Genomic DNA, 16,736 nt, shown 5'->3' on the forward strand with positions numbered 1-16,736 from the left:
GCATTTTCTTGCTTAGCCGTTCAGTGCCTCTGCCTGTCTGTGGAATCCATATCTTAGTTGGGATGACAGTTGGGCTCTTGTGCATTCACTGGAGATAGTCACACAAAGGGAGCTGAGGTGTGCCTTGCATAACCTGATGGGCCCTCATCAGGCTGATGGGCCTTCCTGAGCTAGAGTGGTGGGTGGAGTTGTCACTGACACCTGAATAGGGCTGTGCCCATCCTCACACAAAGTAGTCTTCACCCCCCTGTAGTGTGGCTGGAGACAGGTCAGGGAAATGTAGAGTCTTGTGCAATACAAAGACTTTCCTTTGAGGTTTACCAACTTTAAAGGCAGAAACGAGTATAAGTATTGAACCTCTGAAACCCCAAAATCAAAACACTTCTGAACTGAAGGACATCCTGCCAGAAGGAACAGCGGGAAGCTGTAGAAAGGACTCCCACTGTACTTGTTGCTTTGTTGTGCTGGCTTGCTTCTTGCAGCTTCTGCCCAGGAAGTGAAAGGACTGGACTTTGTTTTCTACACCCTGCTTCCAAAATTCTCCAAGGCCTTGTTCATTCTTGCCGCCTGTTAAGAAGTCTCAGGGGCATCATATACTTCACCTACCAGTGTCTGGGCTCTTCTGCTGAGAGCCCTGACTTGCCACGTGGTGCCAAATCCAATTCACGGGCCCTTGTAAGTAGAAAGAAAATCCAGACATTCACTCTCAGCGCACGTTTTTCTGGCGCAGCACTGTGTGGGGCTAAAATATCAAAGGACCACCGGTGTGTGGCCAAAGAATCCATGCAGCCCCTTCAGTGCGACTTAAAAATCACTGCAGTCCAGAGAACCGCATCACCGACTGTGCGGCTGAAGAATCGACGCATCACCTACTTTGTGGCTGTGAATACGAAGCAACGCTTGTTTCACCGTGGATGCAACGACACCGTGCGACTGGATTTCTTACTCATTGCACTTTGATACTGTGTCTTGATTGACGTTACCCAGCAGTAAGGACCTGAGGGCGCATGTCTGGAGATCAACACATCACCTCCCCTTCCAGAAAGGAACCGATGCATCACCTCCCATGACAATAAGGAAACAACATATTTAACTTGTCTTTTATAGTGTTTGAAGACTACATAATGTCATTGTTAGTAGTCCGTAGTGTTCTGATAATGAGTACCAATGTAAGAAGACTAGTAGGAATTGAGGAATACTCCTTTAACACCAACAGAATACTAAACAAATACTTGTATCTGAATCTTGCAGTCTTCACTTACTGTAGAGAAAATCTGTTGAATAGAAGCCTATCATTAGTCAGTTGGAATACTACTGGACTGCAATGAATACTAACTGACTACTAAAGAAATAGTTATTTTCTAAAACTGTAGTGTTCATTTAGCAATAAAAAATCAGTTAAGTGCAAACCATCCATAGAACTTGTGTGGTTTCTAACTACTTGCAGTCTGTGGCAGAAAGAGGTGTGAAACCTAACAGTGAATCTGGAATGCTGTACATTTCTGAAAAAATGATAAAATACTGAACTCTGCAAGAGATCATTAGTCTAGATTGCTTGTGTGTTTCTCAAAAAATGAATACTTGCAAAAAATATTGAAAGCAAGGAGGAAAAAATGGACAGCGATAACAATGTTTTCGTCAGTCAGCTTTTGCACTGAGGCTCAGCTTCAAAGTAATATTCCATTACATCCATCCAATTCTTTTGCAAAAATACATAGGCCTGCATCACTAATTGCACATCCATGCTCAAACACCAGTTAGCACATGGATTGCAAATACAAGTGGTGTGATGTTTATTGCACCCAGTAACATCATGTATGATAAAGATTGCACTATTTATTAAATTCAGCAGTTTAAAGCTGCTGGCATTTAACAATGAGGAAAAGTCTGGTATTTACCTGGTTATGCAGATTTTGGTGAATTGAACATCAAAATCTGAATGGTAGTCCCCCAAAAATTGGATTATGTGATAATTACAGCATCCAATAAATTATGAGCATCTCTACGTCGGATTTTGTTGATGTAGAAAAGACATGATTGCATAAAAACAATGTGCCACTCCTAAGAAGGGCTGTAGTTTTTGTCGGCTGTTTAAACACGTGCGATACCCAAATTCGTCAATCAACCTGTGGTTTATGCTGAGTTTTATTGATATATTAACATCTAGAGAATGAACATTGGATCTGTGGGAATGCTAAGTACTTTTTTGAAAGTGTGGAAGAAGCTGAGTTGCGGAATAGGTGTTGACTGCATCACTCCAAATTTGAGATTACACAGGATCGCTCCTCTCCCTGCACTCACACAGGCTATCATGAAGAAGACATGTGTACTCCTCTATGCATGCAATTAATTTATACAACACTCACTATAGAAGTGATATTTGGTAGGCATTTCTACATGATTTTCCTCATTTAGGCCTGAGCCATTCAAGAACATTTTCCTACTCTTTCCTCGAATATTCTATGGTAACGAAGACTAGTCTCAACTCAGTAGAATACTATGCTCATGTGGTCTACTTATACACTTATTTAAAGTATGGTTGTGAATAAAGCATGCATTGTGCATGTTTAAATAAAGATTTTTTTCCTGGCATAAGTCATAAGTAGATCACACATCCATCTGATAAAAGCTTTGTAAAATGTACCTATGAGCTGAAAGTGTACCTTAACTGCAGGATTAGTTAGTAGGAGAGAGTACAAAATGGGTATTGACACCATAATTGCACAGCCCCAAAATAGCAAAGTGAAAAGCGAGCAAGAGAGAAAAGCAGGAGAGGGCCAAGTGAGGAACAAAAGTGGGATTACGAAAGAAAGAATGGGTTGAAGACAGGAGAGATAGCTAGGTGAGTAAAGGGAGGTGAGGGAGAGACAAAGAGAGAGGGATTGAGAAAGACAGAGAGACGTGGATGAGAGGGTGATGGATACAATGAGAGCTAATTCAAGAAAGCGTAGGAACAGAGAATACAAATAAACAGAGCATAGGAGCAGGAGATGGCTGAAGAAGAAGGAGAGAACTGGAAAGGCATGATGATTGCCTGCCAGACAGTCAAAAGCGACCAAGGGTGGCCCAATGGAGGAATAAGGGATATTTGGAAAAGAAAGGGAGAAAGGGGACCGCATGATGGGTACCTGCTTGGGGCCCAGAGGTGGTGGTGTCTTTACTTTTCACTTATCATATGTATTCTTTCACACCTCCTCCACACACAATCCTCCTCCGACCCCATAAATTGCTGTGTCACCAAAAGCTGGGCTGCATGTAAAGGAAAAATGGTGTACAGTATAGTTCTGCATGGAGGGGAAGCAGGCATTCCGACTAAGGAGCACAGAGAATACGCTAAGAGCAGGATAGTAGAGGTGGGAAAAGCTCCCGTAGATGTTAAGAAGTAAACCTGCTGCCATGGCAATTCCTTCAAAGCCTTTCCTACATATACCTATGTGTACCTTCCCTTCACACATCAGAAGAAGTATCTCCATGGAAAATAAAAGTTCAAGCATTGGTTTGTTGAGAGACAATGTTTGGCTCCATGTGGCACAGGTCAGCTTTGACAGGCTCATAGCGCTGGGAAACAACCTTTACAATGCAGTCATTACATCGCACTACCTTTACATAGCAGTCATTACATCACAACATCCTTTACATCGCATGTCATTACAACGCAGCCATTACATCGCATGTCACTACAACACAGGCATTACATCGCAAGTCATTACAATGCATACCAATACAACGCATAGTACCCTTAGACTTTCCAACACTTACCCTACTGTTGCACTCACTGGAGCTAGAATAGTAATTTTTACCCCTACACTATCTAACACTTACCCTACTGTTGTACTCATTGGAGTTAGAATAGTAATTTTTACCCTACACTATTCAACACTTACCCTACTGTTGCGCTTACTGGAGTTAGAATAGTAATTATTACACGTATACTATCCAACACTTACCTTAAATGTTCTGTAATGGTATGCATTGTAAAGGTATGCATTGTAAAGTTATAATGTGATGTAATGGAATGCGTAGTAAAGGTAGTATCTGAAAATGTGATATAATGGCATGCGATCTAAAAGAATGTGTTGTAAAGGATGCTGCGATGTAAAAACTACGTTGTAAAGGCATGCGTTGTAAATGTATGCATTGTAACGTCATACATTTGTGATGGGAAACAACCTAGCGCTCCAAGACAGACACAGGCGATGCTCTACTTGGGGCCACATACTCCTTCATCTGTAACAATTGCAAGCACTAATTTGTGCTTTTACTGGCAGTAATATCATATGACGAGCTTGATGGTTCATCTCTGTTGGAAGTCTAACATGCAAAACAGTTACAGTGTCATTATGTTTGAATGCAGCAGGCATGGTGGGTGAGTGGACCACATGACAAGTAGCCAGATCATTACTAGGCCTGGGCGGAGTTCGCAGAGTTCATCTCGGTGGAAATCTGTATAGTGTAGCAAAAACTCCCCTGTGCTCTGAGATCTGCCAGCGGCAGAGTCTATTAAGTCTAACTGCCACTGCTGATTTTAAGCGCCAGGAGTTTGTCCTGTGCAGTAAAACTCTGTGACACACTGGAGGGCACTGCTGCTTTCTGCCGCTTCTACTCGAGTGCCAGCTTCCTCAACGTGAGCTGCAGAATCTCAACTTGAGCGGTTGTGACCAACCGCAATCACCCTCATTTAGAAATCTTGCTGAGAAGAGGTCTATGTTGTCATTTTCTTTTGCAAGTGCTTATCAACGTAACTTTGGCAAGCAAGGTAAGAGAAAAAACCCCACTTCACGTCACTTCACAGAGTTTTGAGGAACTCTGCATCGCAAGGAGCGTGGAGTGGGCAAAACTTTGCAAACTCCGCCGGCGGAGTGGAGGTCTTCACCCACCCCTAATATCTGTAAATATGGCAGCCACGTTAGGTGAAGGGAAACCCATAATGTGAGAAGTTGGCCTGGCATATGCTGGTCACTAGTTAAAGTGGCCACCTTGCACCAGTCCAATTCGACTCTTATGGTAGATAGGTTTAAGACAACCTTTTAAAAAAAGCTATCCTAGTGGTAGCTGTGGAGAGCAGTCTTCAGGCTAAGTCTCTAAGGAATGTAAAGCAGCTTGTTTTACCTTATAATCTCTTGAATTACCAAATGAAAGGACACAACACAGGTATATATCTAAAATATATATGTATTTATTTCTAGACACACTCTACTAATCTCTTTCTGAGATTAGAAGTCAGGAACATATGCACAAATCAATGTTTCACAACAAATTAAGCACTTATATGGCTGGGGCCCTAGGGGCGTACCAGACCATATACTAAAAAAGAGGTATAGGTCTTCAGAAGCGCTGGAGCCTCAGTAATCCACCCAAGACAGGTAAGTAAAGGACCCACGGGAGACGCATGCAGTGTGAGAACACAGCCGCGGATCCCAATAGACTTCAATGGAGCAAGTCGCGGTTGGAATTTTAAAGTTTTAGGGTACTTTGGGAAAGTCTACAAGCAAGTCACTTACAGGGTAAGTAGTTCGAGGACCAACACACACAGGAGCACTGGAGTGCAGGAGTTACCTCACCCAGGGAAGCCGGGTGCATAGGTGTCTTTTGGTGTCGGGTCGTGGCGTCGTTTTCAGTGGGAGCCAAAGAAGACTTGCTCCTAGTGAAGACAGGAGAAGTGTCCGGTGGAATCCAAGGCTGGATTCTGAAGAAAGAAGACCTGAAAGCAGAGGAGACAGTGTTCAAAGTCACTTGCCAGTGACCCGGGGCCAGGAAGCTGGATGCACACAGATGTCGGGTGATTTCAGGTGATCACGGGTGTCTTGACTCTTCAGCCACGAGGTCCAGGAGGTGTCGACGATAACCATGAGCTGGATTCGGAGTGTGCCACAAAGTCTGCAGCTTACTGAGGTGTTGTCAACCGGATTGGAGCCAACAAGCCTTGGTAACAGCAAGTCTTGTGGAATGTGAAGAAAGACAGCGGTGCAGACCAGCAAGGTCTGAGGGACTCATCCAGCAAGGGTAAGTCAGGACAGGCCTGGAGCAACCAGGGGAGCCCTTTGGTTTGATGAAAAAGTCTTCAGGGGACCCACAAGCCAACCGGCAAGGGATCGCGAAGACGCCTTGTGAGGATTCACTTCACTCGGGATGAGGTAGGCCTCTGATTTTCAGTGGAAATCCTGCTGGAGGCTTGACCACACGTGGTCCAATGCACAAGTTTGTAGAACGTCGTGAAGGGGTTGCACTTGACAATAGTGCAAGGTAACCCGGGTATTGCTGTTCCTCGTCACTCGTGGGGTCCACTTGCCTCAGGTTTGCAGGGGACTCACAATGGCCGTTGAGAAGTCAGGAAATCTACTTCTGGGACTGCAGGGAATTCGGACTCCGGCGGGAGCGGGAAAGTTTGCGACCGTTGATTCAAAGTTTTGGTGCCTGCCAAACAGGGGAGTCACTCCTTGACTCCAAGGGAGATTCTTCAGTCTTCCAAAGGTAGTGGAACGTCAAAGGTCCAGGATACTTCTTGTAGAGCGTCGTCCAGGGATATGTAGTTTGCAATGGCAAGGTTTCCCTATCTTATACTAAAGGAAAGGGAGGGACTAGCTCTATGACCACTCCTATGGGAGGTTCAGGGGAGTGGGTGGTTACACCCACTTCCCATTGACCAGTTTCGCACCAGAGCAGGGGCTGGTAGCCCCTGAACCGGTTTGAGCAGGCATATGCACAGAGGAGCCTACTGCTCCCCCAGTGCAGGACTTCAAAGCACTCTAGGAGTGCACCCACCCAGCCCCAACTCACTCCAATACACTAAATCCTGTCTGGAAGGTGGTTACACCTCCCTGTGACCGGATGCCTATTGTTGGACCTCCTCCACTGCGAGTTTCAGTCAGCAGCAGGAGGGCAGCCCAGTGTCTGTGCTGGTGGCATCCATTTTGTGATGCCAGTCTCTTTCAGATTTCTACAGTGTTTCCACAGTAGGTACATGTCTATTCCTCTAGAAGGGTGGGATCATACTCCCACACCAGTTACAGGTGTGGGGGTATGATTCCAAGGCGTTTGACACCAAACACAACATGTTTTGATGCAGCCATCCCAAAGCTAGCTTTTACCGCTAGGTTATAATGCACTTAAGAGTATATGGTTTAACCGCATCCACAAAGAGCCACAGAGAATAGACTCTGAGGGCTGCAGAGGGGCCCTGCTCAGGCAGAGGCACCCCCTCACATGGAAACCAAGCACCCTGCCCTCAGGATTGTTAGGGCCTGCCTTAGGGTGACTGATAGGTTTATATGTGTGTGTAAGGTGAGATATAGGAACCTATACCTCAGTGAGGAGTGCTAACACTGCCCCACCCAGGATGCAGTAGCAGGCCTGTGGTGTCAGATTTAGTCTGCTTCCCAGGGGTTGCATAATACGTGCTTCAGCCCCTGGTAGGCCTGGGAAGTACCTATGCCCTTGGTACATAAGGTACCATATACTAGGGGCTCATAAGGTACCACAGTATCCAATCAATAGTGCATCTAATATGCACTCCAAGTTGTTTAGAGAGAACAGAGAGTCTGGGGCCCTGGTTAGCAGGGACCTAGCCAGACTATAGCCAGAAACCAGTGTAAACATCAGAAAAAAAGTGGGGGCAACATAAGTGCAGATCCTACTCTCCTCCACAACCCCCCCCAAACGCAGGGACACTAAACTAACCTTGACCAGTTGAGTCCTTGTGTTCTAAGTGGAAATACCTTGAGAGTCCATCTGCATTGGCATGTTGGGTCCCAGGTCTATGTTCCACTGTATAGTCCATCCCCTGTAGGGAAATGGACCACCTTAGTAGTTTTGGGTTTTCATCTTTCATCTGTTTAAGCCATAGGAGGGGCTTGTGGTCAGTCTGAACTATGAAGTGGGTGCCAAACAAGTATGGCATCAGCTTCTTCAGGGCCCACACCACAGCAAATGCCTCCCTCTCTATAGCTGACAAAATTTTCTCTCTAGGGGTCAGCCTTCTGCTTATAAAAGCTACTGGCTGGTCTTGACCTTCATCATTCAGTTGAGACAGTACAGCTCCCACACCCAGCTCAGAAGCATCTGTTTGGACAATGAACATTTTGGTGTAGTCTGCACTCTATAAGATGGGGGCAGTGCACATGGCCTGCTTCAGGTCTTCAAATGCCTTTTGACAGCTAGCTGTCCACTGAACCTTTTTTGGCATTTTCTTTGAGGTAAGATTATTGCAGGGGGTCACTATAGATCCATATCCCTTACCAAACCTCCTATAGTACCCAGTCAGGCCCAAAAAGGCTCTCACCTGTGTCTGGGTGGTTGGAACAACCCTTTCCATTATGGTTTGGATTTTGCTCTGTAAAGGTTGAACCTGGCCTCCACCTACAAGGTGGCCCAGGTACACAACCGACTCTGCCCTATCTGGCACTTAGTGGCCTTGATAGTGAGGCCTTCTTTTTGTTGGGCCTCCAAAACATTTCTGAGGTGGACCAGGTGATCCTGCCAGTTGAAACTAAAGACAGCAATATCATCTAGATAAGCTGAGCAATACGTTTCCAGTCAGTCAATAAGTCTTTATTCGATTCACATCATAAAAGACATTCTACACATGTTAAAACAATTCATATACAATGCAATTCATATTACAATACAAGATAAGACTCATAAACCTTTAAAATATTACATAAAACAGTAGATTTAAAATAATCGCAACATGATAAAGTATAATAAAATACAATTAGGGACACGCCAGTTAACCTAATGGTCCATAATATGATGCTGATTAATAGCAACTAACAAACACAAATCACGACTTGCGTTTCCTTGCCCTAAGGATCCATGCCCAACTAATAAATTTGGCAACACCTATTACTACAGGTTTTGAAGTATCTGTTTTCAATATTCTACTAACAACCTGTGCAGAACGAGTGCTCATTATTCTGCAGACAGGTCGAAGCCAAACGCGTCGAGGGAGTTGGTAGATTGGGCAACAAAAAAGGAAATGGTCCATGGTTTCGATCTTGTCTACACAAAAGGGGCATTTATCACTACCAAGAGGACTCCAACTTTTGGTGAGTCCTCGCAGTGGTAGGGCGCCCACTCTAAACTGGTGATACAGTTTACGATCAAAATACTTCAGAATAGTATCCCAGTAACTTTCAAAAACAGACTCGTCCTTAAAAACCAGGAAGGTGACAGTCATCGTGGTGCCTATGAGGGAAGCACATCTCCTATTCTTAATAAAACTCCAGTATGCATCCTTAAGGACCTTTTTCGACGGGAAGACCTCTGAATCTGGGTTAGCCCATAGGTCACGTATCCCAAGGTCAATCAACAGGGTTTTAATACTAGACAGCCAGGGTATCCTGTACGACCCCTCCAACCCTTTGATCTCCAAAAGGGCTGTTGCCTAGATCGTTAGTTCAGGAGTAGTCCACAGGCGACGCCAAAACGCCAAAGGTCTATACCCTGCTCAATCCTCTATAGGCTGAATTCCCAGATCATACAATAAGGGGATGCGCGGAGTGGATTGAGGGAGCCTAATAGCTGACCGGAGGAATTTATTCTGGGCGGTCATCAACTTAGACAAGTTGTTAAAACCCCAAATCTCAGCACCATATAAAATGGCAGGTAGAATCTTGGAGCCGTAGATCTTCATGAGGGGAGCTATTGGTTTTGTTAAGGAATGTTTATGCTCTTTCAGCAAAGCTCCTCCCAGTTGAGCATGTTTGAGAGCGAGAAGATCCAGCTAGTGAGACCAGCTGCAAGTCTCGCTAAAGGTGACCCCAAGATAAGTAAACACTGCCGTTTGGGATAAGTTGACACCACCCAGACACACCTCCGCCTTAATACGCCGGGGACCACGAAAAACCATAAACTTGGTTTTCCCAACATTTATCTCCAACTCATGCTCGCGACAAAAGATCTCGAAGCGAGACAGGGCTAGCTGCAGACCCTGTCTCGTCTTCGAGATCAAAAGGGTGTCATCATGAGTAGGGGAATCTTCATTCCAGCCAGGGTAGGTGCATCAGTAGGGTTGTTGGAAAAATAATTTATAACCCCATTGATGAATAGTGAAAACAATGTGGGAGCGAGCACACACCCTTGTCGGACACCTTTAGACACTTTAAATCTATCCGTCACCTCCCCTGGTTTACCCCAGCGAACACGGGCATACGTGTTTTCATGGATGGTAACCAAAAAAGATACCAATTCTTTTGGCATGTTTCCATAACTGTCAGAACTTTGTTCACCAACCTCTGAAAAGTGGCAGGTGCATTCTTCAAACCAAAGGGTATCACCACAAAGTGGTAGTGCCCACCAGGGGTTGAAAATGCAGTTTTGGCCTTGGCATCCTCAGCTACCCTGATATGCCAGCAGCCAGCTGTTAGGTCAAATGTACTCAGATACTTGGCTGAGGCCAAAGTATCAATCAGTTCATCTGCTTTGGGAATTGGATAGGCATCAGTCCTGGTGACTGCATTGAGGCCTCTGTAGTCTACACTAAACCTCATTTCTTTCTTACCACCTTTTGTATGAGGTTTAGGCACAAGGACTACTGGACTAGCCCAAGGGCTGTTTGAAGGCTCAATTACACCTAGTTCCAACATTTTCTGGACTTCAGTCCTGATACAGTCCCTGACATGGTCAGGTTGCCTGTAGATTTTACTCTTGACAGGCAAGTGTCCACCTCATGGGTGCACCAGGAAGTCTGACTAGGGGTCAGGCTAAACATATGTCTAAACTGTTTCAAAACTTGTCTGCATTCAGTTTGCTGATGATCAGTGAGGCTGCTTGCCAAAGCACCACCATCTACTGACCCATCATCAGGGTTCTGTGAGAGCAGGTCAGGGAGAGGGTCACTCTCCTCCTTCTGTTCCTCATCAGTTGCCTTGAGCAAGCCCATGTCAGCCGTCAACATATGGTTTCAATCTGTTGACATGGAGCACCCTAAGGGGGCTGCTGGGAGTTCCAAGATCCACCAGATAGGTGACTTCTCCCTTTTTCTCAACAAGTGTATGAAGACCACTCCAATTGTCTTGGAGAGATGCTGGGGCCACGGGCTCCAGCACCCATACTTTCTGTCCTGGCTGGCACACAGTCAGCACAACCTTTTGGTCATGCCAAGTTTTTTGTAGTTCTTGCCTGGCCTCCAGGTTTTTAGTTGCTTTCTTCATGTATTTAGCCATCCTGGAGTGGAGACCAAGTACATAGCCCATCACATCCTGTTTGGGAGGTTTGAGAGGTAACTCCCAGCCCTCCTTCATCAAACATAATGGACCTCTTACAGGATGCCCAAACAGACATTCAAAAGGGCTGTAGCCAACCCCCTTCTGTGGAACCTCGCTGTATGCAAACAGAAGGCAGGGAAGTAAAAGGTCCCATTTTCGCCTAAGCTTTTCTGGGAGGCCTTTAATCATTCCCTTTAGGGTTTTGTTGAACCTTTAAACTAACCCATTGCATTGTGGGTGATAGGGAGTAGTGAATTTGTAATTTACACCACACTCCTTTCACATTGCTTTTAGATACCCTGACATGAAGTTGGTACCTCTGTCAGATATAACCTCCTTAGGAAAACCCACTCTGGAGAAAACTCCAATGAGGGCTCTTGCCACCACAGGGGCTGTGGTGGTGCTTAGGGGAATTGCTTCTGGGTACCTGGTGGCATGATCCACTACCATCAGGATAAACCTGTGCCCAGATGCTGTTGGAGGGTCAAGGGGACCAACAATGTCAATCCCTACCCTTTCAAAGGGTACCCCCACCACAGGTAGTGGTATCAGGAGGGGTTTTGTTGTGCCACCTGACTTGCCACTGGCTTGGCAAGTGACACAGGAGCGACAAAACTCCTTGGTGTCCTCTAACATATGTGGCCAATGATCATGTGGATGTCATGTGCTAGGGTCAAGAGGAACCCCCTAAACTTCTAAGGTATTACCAACCTCCTGGTGGCACCAGGGGTAGGATCTCTAGCATCAGAATATAGGAGTCCATCATCCCAATAAACTTTATGGGACCCACTAGCACTCCCATTAGCCTCAGCAGCAGCCTGCTGTCTGAGGGGTTCAAGAGAGGGGCAGCACTGTTGCTCTTTGCTCAGATCTTCCCTAGAAGGTCCCCATGCCCCCAAGAACTCAACCTGATCAGGTTCAAGTCCCTCTGGGGCACTTCCTTCTTCAGGATCTGCTTCTCCTCCCTCAGGAGGGGAATCTGTGATCTGAGACAGAGGGGAAGGCACTGCCTTAACCCTACTGCTCCTCCTCTTGGGTAGCATCTGGTCCATAGTTTTAGGATCCAGAGCTGGTTCAGCTTTATGCATTTTGGCCTGTGACCTGGACACAGCAAATACCTCTGCAGGTATGCCCAACATCTCAGCATGAGTCCATAATTCTACTTCAGACCAGGCTGAAGTCTCTAGATCATTGCCCAATAGATATTCGACAGGGAGGTCTGCACTGACTACTACCTTCTTGAGGCCAGTTACCCCTCCCCAGGAGAAATTCACAACTGCCAGACTATGGTTGGTCCTGACCTTGCTTGCATTGGTAACCTGGTACATTTCACCCAGGATGATCTGCCCAGGATCCACAAGATCCTCTGCCACCATGGTGAAACTAGCACCTGTGTCCCTGAATGCCAAAGCCTGTTTGCCATTTATTACAGGCTGCTGTTTGTATTTGCCCAGATTACTGGGGCTCACTAGGAAGGACATATCAATGTCTCCATCACAAATCAGCAATGCCTGAGTGGGTACTCTGACTAGGCCAGAGTCCACTTCAGAACCCAGGGTCAACCCTACTACACCCTTATTCTGATTACCACCTCCACTAGTAGCTGTACTAGGAGGAACAGTTGCCTTAGGGGCAGGAGTGGTGGTGGTTTGGTCTTTGGACTTGTTACAGTCAGAAGTCCAGTGCCCTTTCTGTTTACAGAATTTGCACCAGGGCTTCTTTTGGACTTTCCCTTTGTTAGACTGTGAATCCCTACCAGATGCAGATTTTTGGGGCCCTTGTGAAGACTTCTGGTCTTTTGACTTATCCCCACCTTTCTCAGAGCCTTTAGGATCCTGCTTCTTAGTGTCACCCCCTTGGTTCTGGGGTTTCTGCCTCACCCTGGTTCTGACCCATTTGTCTGCCTTCTTTCCCAATTCTTGGGGAGAGGTCAGATCAGAGTCCACCAAGTATTGATGCAACAACTGGTTTTGGCAATTATTAAGGATCTGTTCTCTCACCATAAGATTATACAATCCCTTAAAATCAGTAACTCTACAACCAACCAGCCAACCCTCCAGGGCCTTGGTTGCACAATCAACAAAGTCAGTCCAGTCCTGAGTCTGTGCTTTCTGGGTATCCCTGAACTTCAAACTGTACTGTTCAGTGGTTAAGCCAAACCCATCTATTAATGCACTCTTCAGGACTTCATAATCACCAGCATCCTCTTCTCTAACAGCGAGGAGCTTGTCTCTACCTTTATCAGGAAAGAAGAGCCACAAGATTGCTGCCCACTGTTTCTGGGGAACCTGTTGTACTTTACAGGCCCTCTCCATAGCAGTTATCCACTTGTAGATATCATCCCCACTCTGGTAGGGAGGAACAACCTTGGACAGGTTCATATGGTCTGGAATGTAATCTCTGACTCTAGGGACACTGTTGCTGCCACCAGGGGTTTCTAAACCCTCTCATCAAGAAGCTCTCTGGAGCTCAAAGGCTTCTTTGTCTAATGCCAACTGCTTGGCCTTAAGGGCAACTCTTGCTTCCTCATACTGTAGAAGTTTGTACATTCATTCAGAGGGGGTCTCTCTTCTATTAAAATATGAGTTCCTCTGCTGGACAGATTCTCTGCCAGGGTGATATGAGTGGTCAGATACCCTTGAATGGGACCTAGGCCTCTCTTCCACTCTGTCAGCTCTCTTAGGGAGAATTCCTCTGTCCTTTGTAGATCCCTGAGGAGCTGGCCCTTCAATTACAGAGTCCAGGTCATCTTGATTTTCATCATCTGACCCAGAGTCTATAGCTGACCCACCCCCTGATCCAGATCCATTAGCTCCTAGAGCTAATATAAGATCATCTGCTGTCAGCAGATCTATCAGGTGTAGTGTGGAGGGACTCTGTCCTAGCTTCAGGTGCCTTGCAACACACATGGCCTTCAAGTCAAAGAAGGTCATGTCCTTATACTGAAGCTGGGTGGACCCACTTGCTCCATCCCTAGAGGACATTCTAGTGTTGTACTACCTACACTAGTTTGTGGCCTACTGATACTAGCTTGAGCTGTAGCAAGGGTGTGCTATCCCTTCACAAACAGCTATAAGTTCAGTAGAACTTGTTGATACTAAGCTTGACTTTATATGTACCTTGAGTACCTTTAGTGGTTTTCAGTTAGTAATTCAAATAGAGATTTTCTGGTGAAACAATGGCAGTTCAGGGGTAGCCCCTGAACTGGTTTGAGCTGGCGTATGCACAGAGGAGCCTACTGCTCCCCCAGTGCAGGACTTCAAAGCACTCTAGGAGTGCACCCACCCAGCCCCAATACACTAAATCCTGTCTGGAAGGTGGTTACACCTCCCTGTGACAGGATGCCTATTGTTGGGCCTCCTCCACTGCGAGTTTCAGTCAGCAGCAGTAGGGCAGCCCAGTGTCTGTGCTGGTGACATCCATTTTGTGATGCCAGGCTCTTTCAGATTTCTACAGTTTTTCCACAGTAGGTACATGTATATCTCTCTAGAAGGGTGGGATCATACTCCCACACCAGTTACTGGAGTGGGGGTATGATTCCAAGGCATTTGACACCAAACACAACATGTTTTGATGCAGCCATCCCAAAGTTAGCATTTACCACTAGGTTATAATGCACTTAAGAGTATATGGTTTAACCGCATCCACAAACAGCCACAGAGAATAGACCCTGAGGGCTGCAGAGGGGCCCTGCTCAGGCAGTGGCACCCCCTCACATGGAAACCAAGCACCCTGCCCTGTGGATTGTTAGGGCCTGCCTTAGGGGTGACTGATAGGTTTATATGTGTGTGTAAGGTGAGCTTTATGAACCTATACCTCAGTGAGGAGTGCTAACACTACCCCACCCAGGATGCAGTGGCAGGCCTGTGGTGTCAGATTTAGTCTGCTTCCCAGGCGTGGCATAATACATGCTTCAGCCCCTGGTAGGCCTGTGAAGTACCTATGCCCTTGGTACCTAAGGTACCATATACTAGGGGCTCATAAGGTACCACAGTATCCAATCACTAGTGCATCTAATATGCACTCCAAGTTGTTTAGAGAAAACAGAGAGGCTGGGCCCTGGTTAGCAGGGACCCAGCCAGACTATAGCCAGAAACCAGTGTAAACATCAGAAAAAAAAGTGGGGGCAACATAAGTGCAGATCCTACTCTCCTACATTTAAGGAATCACAAGGAGTGAAACAAGCACCTTTTTTGGCAACAGCATGCAGCTGTTAACAAATCAATCCATGTACTCACAGTAACCAATATGTTGGTGGAGTCAAAACTCCTCTATCAGTAGGGCTTCTATTTTTGTGGTGATCACATTAAGTCTGGCAATAGTTGCGCTGTCAAGCCTAACTTAAAAATGGGGAAAGAAAGAAAGCAAAGAAGAATAGAAAACTTACAGAAGAAAGAACAAATGAATGAAAGACAAAATACAGAATAAGAAGTAGAGAGAAAGAAGGGAAAAGAAAGGAAGGAAATCAGTAATGAAGGAAAGAAATAAAGAAGGGAAGAGCAACTGAAAGAGATAAAGAAGGAAAGAAACAAAGTAGGGAAGAAAGGAGAAAAGTAAAGAAAGATGGGGAAGAAATGGGAGGAAAAGAGAGGAAACAATGTGAAGAAGAAGAAAATAGAGGAAAGGAATGAGCAAAAGAAACAAATGGGCTAAGATGGCATAAAGCAAATTAAGAAAAAGAGTATGCGAGGGAGAGAAAAATAATGAAAAAGGAAGTGAAGGAAGGAGAAAACAAGAAGAAGGAAGAGAGGTAACGGCAGAACTATGTATGAGTGTTAGCATTGGTTCACCCACCTGTGATTCTAGACAGTTCACTTAATCTCCCCATGCTTAAAAAAATGAATCTGAGCTTGTGTGGTATCACCTGTTGCTCATGTAAAGCGCTCCAATGCTCTTGGGTCAGTTGGTGCTACGTAAAACTGCAAATAAATGTAACAAAAAATTAAGAGAAGGTAGAAAACAAGGGAGCTGAGAGAAAGTATGAAAAAGCAGAGAATTTGGTGGCAAGATTGAATAAGGTAAGAAGAGGAGGAAAAAGGAAATAAAGAAAAGAAGAATGGAAGAGCCAGTTAATGTGGGATTCCTATATGACTGGCGTTGAACAGCTCAACAAACTCCCAATCTAAGATGGCATTCTTCATTATTTCCATTCTTACCATTCTGTGAACCTTTTCAGGGTGAGCTTCAATCAACCTGTTATATCTCTTCTGTGGGGTGTTTGGCACACCCACCAATTGCCATTAGCTGTTATCTGGGTCATTTACAAATGCTGGCCTGTAATTGGTGCTTTTGCTTAAATGTCCCTCCTTTGTGGGTTTAGCTCCCTCGCTGGCGATTTCACTTAGAGATCATTTTTTTTGGCCATCACACTGTACAGCATGTGATGGCCTCTCCTCTCTCCTCCTGTCTGATTTATTTATTTATAGCTGTGGTGTGTTCCCTGCTCTTGTTGCGAGAAGCAGCAACGGCTTTGGCAGCCCTGGTGGCGGTTGGGAGAGGCGCTTGTGCTGGCCCTACATGCTGGTGCCTGGG

The sequence above is a fragment of the Triturus cristatus genome, chromosome 2_2, assembly GCF_964204655.1.
Source record: "Triturus cristatus chromosome 2_2, aTriCri1.1, whole genome shotgun sequence".
NCBI classification, from domain to species: domain Eukaryota; kingdom Metazoa; phylum Chordata; class Amphibia; order Caudata; family Salamandridae; genus Triturus; species Triturus cristatus.